The 6,000-nt window shown below is 33.1% G+C and overlaps 1 protein-coding gene across 1 annotated transcript in view; it reads left to right on the top strand.

The window, feature by feature from the left end:
* Positions 1-2,240: 2,240 nt before the first annotated feature.
* LOC124636820 overlaps positions 2,241-6,000 on the top strand; it is a 59,946-nt gene continuing 56,186 nt past the window's right edge. The window contains exon 1 of the mRNA XM_047172994.1: positions 2,241-2,459. The gene's annotated coding sequence lies outside the window, so the exon portion shown is untranslated. The remainder of the gene's footprint in view (positions 2,460-6,000) is intronic.

Raw genomic sequence — 6,000 nt, 5'->3', positions numbered from 1 at the left:
AAGAAGAAGAAAGAAAGAAAGAAAAACCATTTTATTTAACACACAAATGACGCAGAAAACAAACACACACAAAAACAAACAAATATAACAATGGACAAAACAAACAGTGAAACAAAAAAGAAAAGCGCTGCAGCTGCGTTCTCCACTAGACTGTGGTGTACCGGATTTTTCAGCCATAACGCTGAAACTCTTTTGAGATAACTTTGATGAAATGGTGACTGAACTCTTTTGACACAAAACCGACGCTTATCCCTGTGTACGCTACAGAAATATACCCAAGGACAATCCCCAGTTCTGTGCTAAACTATTGCTAACTACCTAACTACGAGTATAACATTTTACTTGTTTTTAACATGTTGGTTAAAGGTGAAAGTATTTGCCGATTTGTTCACTTCAATTTTATTCAATTCAATATACATATTTATTTGTGAGCATAGGTTTGTAGGCAAATTCAATTCTTTTTGCGGTTTCCCAGCACCCAACATCCAAACTTTAAGGTCCTATAATAAAATAAAATCTCCTTTGTTGCGGATGTTGGCTAACCTCTTATATCTTCGACTTTCTTATACCTATTTTATCTCATGAGAAAGTGTAAGTAAATTTTTATTTTTCCTCATTATTACGGAAAACTTTATGTGATGTAAAAGTTTGCGCATAAACCTTGTTTTTTATTGAGCGGTAAAACAACTTTGTAGTTGGCAAATATTTTGCTTTTAGTTTACATATTTTTGTTTGTGTACGTTTTGTAAATTATATAAAAATAGAAAGTAGGTGTTAGCTTAAATAAATTAATTTTTTTTAAGACCAATTTGGATGGAACCTATATTTTTTTGAAAACTAGCCTATTCCCAACTATGTTGGGGTCGGCTTCCAGTCTAACTAGGTATGTACCTATGTGGAGCTGAGTAGGTACCAGTGTTTTACACAGAGCGACTTCCTATCTGCCATCTTCAATACAGAAAACCCGGGAAAACCGATACCCCTTGGTAGGTCTGGTTGTAGCCTGGTTGCTAACTTCTGACTACCCGTAACGACTGCCAAAGATGTTTAAACAACAGCCATGACCAAAAAGCGCAAATCACTACATCAATAAATGACAAACTAAAATAAATCTCACTTCTATAAACATAGAAGAGAAAATGTCGCACAAACGCTAAATTCATGACGACACAGTAAACCGTTTAATTACATCAAACGGGAACGAACCCACTGACCAACATCTCTGCCGCTATTCACACATAACGGAGTTACAATGACTCGAACATTTTAGCTGACTGTCATTTCTTTAGTGTGTTTAATTATTATTTGTTATTAAGTGTAGTAGGTAAGTAGTTTTAGTATGTTCAATAGAACCTACTTAAAAAATAAAACATAGAAAAGGAAGTTAATATTAGGTACCTTTGACATGGCTCTAGAAGTCGGTTTTCAGGTGTTGCTGTTTTGCCAAAGACTTTTAGGATAATGTAAAAGTTAATATTTTTTGCTTTTAGAAGGAGGCTTTTTTGCCTGTAAAATTGTTTAAAGTTTCGACTGAAAATTACATAAGGCAATTGGAATTATATTTTGCAACTAAGGATCTAAAATTGCAAAACATTTGGCACTTTTTAGTTTTGGTGTAAAAATATCTTTATTGTAAAAACTTGTAAGTAAATAACTTAGATATTTTTGGTGCAAATAATTGAATTTACTGTGTAACCAACGAATGATATTGACAGGTTACTTTAATTATGCGCAACCTTTTTTACTTCAGGTACCTATCTAAAATTTACATGTTAAAGATAAACAATCAATTCCACACGTCCAATACAAACTAGTCCCCCAATATATTCTCCCAAAACTATTCTACAACCACAAAACGTATTTTTCAACTGTCCAAACTAAGTCTAGGAGAGCATTTATCAATGAGAACTAATGATCCTTTATTTGCTACACAAAACAAGGGAGCCATTCAAAAAGTTTTAATGCCATTTTTATCTATGGCCCTTATCATAGACACAGTTATCAACAGACCGCACGAAGATAACGCGGGAAAACAATACTTATGAAAAAAAAACTTTTCAACTTCTTCCTGACCGTTCCACCTTCAATAAAATATATTTTGCTCACTCACACGATATTAGAATCTATACGGAAGAAGGAGATAGACACGTCATGTAATGTCACACCGAACCCCAGGTAAAGTTTGGATTCCATTTATTCGAACGCGAGCTTCGCGCGCGAACACACGCAGTGCGCTAGAGCGTTCCATTTTTAAAAGTTTGCGGGCGGTTTTTTTCGAAAATGGAATCATTTATCGAAAGTGTTTTTATTTTTTAATTTTATATTTTTATAAATAAGAACTGTGTGTTTTAAAAGGAGTTTCTAAGTGATCTGTGAAATGACAGTTGGTTATTTTTTTGTCCGCGGAACATCTTATTGTGCAATAGGGATTACTTTTTTGTATCGGAGCTAAGGATACGGTGAGTCGGGTTCCTATTCATAAGACATTCGAGTTGCAACTGTTGCCTTTATGTAATATGTTATGTAGAATACATAAATTGTGTGAGAATCTTCCTGAAAGAATTTAATACTTAGAAGTTACTCATGAACTTTTGTTGAGCTTTTCGAAATATGTTTTGTATAAGCTTCTGTATTTTGCCCATAATATGTATAATTACCTACTGCTTTAAAACTACATTGTGTACCTATAACATCTACGAAATACACAAAAAAGTTAACGACCAACAGGTTTCGTAAAACATCGCCCGCCAAAAGTTCCTAATTACTTTCCCGACTGTAGTTCGAAAGCTCGAAGCAAGAGCTTTTTCATGAAAATTAGTATATGTCAAAGTACCTATTGGTATATCTGAAAGAAATTGCCTAGGCATCTAATCAATTAAATGGGGAACAGGATCTTAAAGTATTACGGAAATATTTAAATACATACATCCTTAATCTACGCTAAATACAGACTACATACTAAAAGGCCGCGCATACTGCAAACTAAACTGTCGGCCAATAGTTAGTTGACAATTTATTTATAAAAGTAATCTGGAATCTATGTATAAAAACTTTTTGGTCAATCTAATACTGGCCAGATACCTGATCATTTCTAATGTGCGCACTACCATTCATCTTCATACTGATTTATGAGCCCAAACAAACTATCGGCCGACTAAAAGTTTGCAGTATGCTGGATTTTTACTCTACTTTATAAGCAAGTTAAAAACGTTTAAAACCAGGTATTATTAAAGATAATTTCTGTACTGACGGAAGTTTTAGCAACATTTACGCATGCTATAGTAAGTGCATCCGGTTCTTATGTCAGCAATGTAGATTTTATCTGATCATATCTTTTTGCTCTGTGTATCTTTGAATGGTTATCCCGAAAGTTATAATTTATTTTAATTCATGGGTACGTGTATCTTTTAAGTTTTTTCATTTTTTCAGTCTTCTTTATAAGTTATTTTTTGCTTTGAAAAAATTGGTGTTTGAAAAGGAAGACACCCAATTTTTTAAAGACGTTGTCGGTGATATGTATATGTACTTAGGCACCTACGCGATCCATCAGAAGTTTAAAGCTTTAATAAGTTAAGAATTGATATCTACATAAGATACTTATTTACGTAGGTATAAAGTTTCACAATTTCTGAAAATACCAATACCAAACACTAGACATACTCAGAACTACCCGAAACAAGTGACAATATACCTAACTAAAAGTCACCCATACGAAAAGATTTACGCGAAGTTCTCTTCCAAAACAATGTCACGCATGCGCAGAAGCTTTCAGCAGTATCTTATTATCTCATTGGATCTACCATGCTATCTTATAAAGCATATACTGAACAAACTAATATGTTTGACAATACTTTCAGCAATGGACGGCAATTGAATGATATATGTACTTTTTTTTTACATTTCGCCATAGAATATCATAAAGTATATGCGATAGGATTTAATGTGATTGTGAACGACACACCCGATATGTATGTTGATGAGATATTTTCTGTTTCTGTGAAAGCACTTTTGCCAATTTCAAGACTAGTTTTTGTCGGTTTCAGTTATGTATTTGAAATATCATACTTAAAAATTAATATTCAACCGCATTGTACAAATAGTACTAGGTCCCCTCAATGCCATCCCATGATCTACATGCCATTAATATTGATAAGCACACATTTTTATGTTAACATTACGTGCATAAATGAGTTATGAATTAAAACCGATTCTTTATACATTGACGACATACTAACAGTCATTGGCTGGTCATAGACGAATGGTTTTGGATTTTTTATTTGTTCAATTTTGTATGGTTAGCATAGAAGTTATGAGATGGCAGACTAATTTTCATCGAAACAGATAAATATGTGTGTTATTTGGGTTTAAGACATAAATTAAAGTTGTAGTCAAATAGCTGTGCTGACAATGATATTTCTTTTTATATATAATATCATTGTGTGCTGCTATTTTAGTGACTTCATGATGGTCAAAATGTACAAACAAACCCCTTCTGCGCACAAGTCAAATGGCTGACGTTAGAGCGGCAAAGTTATATGACGGAAACAGTAGATATTATGAGAGCTTATCTTAATGTTATTTTATTTTTATTTAATACTTTTTTTAAATCATTAAGTCTCAAATCATAGAAATATTTACTGCTCTATAGCTTTCAAAACTTTTATGTCCACCTTTCTATTATCAAAATATTATTGTATTCATATTTCCATGAACTTTCTTTAAAATGTCTCTGACAGTAAATTGCCCTAATTTTCGTGTTAAACAAACTGCCTGACCAAATGTATGATTATAGTGATGTTCTTTATCTCCTGATTGTATCTATCTGAGCGATGGCGGAATGATGACGATATAATTAATACTGTGGACAATGACAATTATGTCTTGTGTCATTCTAGAACTTAATATACGGCTATTCGTAATAAAGTCTTAATTTTTGGTCGTAAATATCCACCAATTTTTACAATTTTGATCCCGAACTAATTGAATTAGGTTTCATAATGGGCAGGCTTAACGGTAAGAGACTGATACTTTCTCCAATTCATTAAAAATATCGATAAATTGATATTTTCTAACCCTTCCATGCAAAAAGAAAATAACTAAAAATACTGTTAAAATTATATTTAAAAAGTTAAAAGTTTGCTGACCGTTTCAATATAATTCGCAATGCCAAGTTCATAAAGTCAAAACACCATACTATAAGGGCTCTCACACACTCCACTACCACAATAAAACAAAAGATCATAACAAGCACTTCTCAAGCACTTTGCGAGTCAGTAATGCCCTTAATTATTTAGCGAAAGGGACGAAACTATATCTTACTCGTTTACCAGAGAGAGATGGAAGAGTAAATAGATTATAATAAAGCACCCTTGCAATCCAACGGAGCGTACGTGCGGACTTTTTGCACAAGTTCAAACCTCTTTGGAGTTTTTTTTTAATTTAAAGTCTGTGAGAACTCGGCTTTTACAGTCTAGTGCATTCGTGGAGTAATGGATAACCATCACGCTATCATCCTTATGGGAATGTTTTTTATAAAGTTTTTTAATTTAGACAATTAATTGAATTCGTTGTTTCGTGTTTTGCGGCGGAAATGGGTCTGATTGATTTATGTTTTATTGTGTTTTCAACGGATTTTTAGATTCGCCATTTTTAAAGCCGTTGAGGGAATTAACGATCTCATTCTAAGTAGGTATATGTATTCATTGCTTAAACGTTCGCCAAAAACTCCAGCTTCTTAAATAATTTTGGTTTAAAAGGAGCAGTCTGGCACTTGTATTCAAAGTAAATATTCACGTAGGTAACTACATTCCATCTACATTTACAATAGGTACATTCCAACCCCTTACTTATCCAATCAAAAAAGACACACAACCTCTTTTTAAAATGTCACATTCGAAAAAAAAGTAAAAACAAATCATAGATCGCGAAACAAAAGACTAGCGGAACGCCCGGAACCGCTCTTTTTCGTTGTCAACCAAAGCATAAATTGTTTTTATTATC

Source organism: Helicoverpa zea, chromosome 2 (assembly GCF_022581195.2).
Source record: "Helicoverpa zea isolate HzStark_Cry1AcR chromosome 2, ilHelZeax1.1, whole genome shotgun sequence".
NCBI classification, from domain to species: domain Eukaryota; kingdom Metazoa; phylum Arthropoda; class Insecta; order Lepidoptera; family Noctuidae; genus Helicoverpa; species Helicoverpa zea.
Note: the sequence above shows the minus strand (reverse complement) of the source record. Positions and strands in the feature narration are given on the sequence as shown.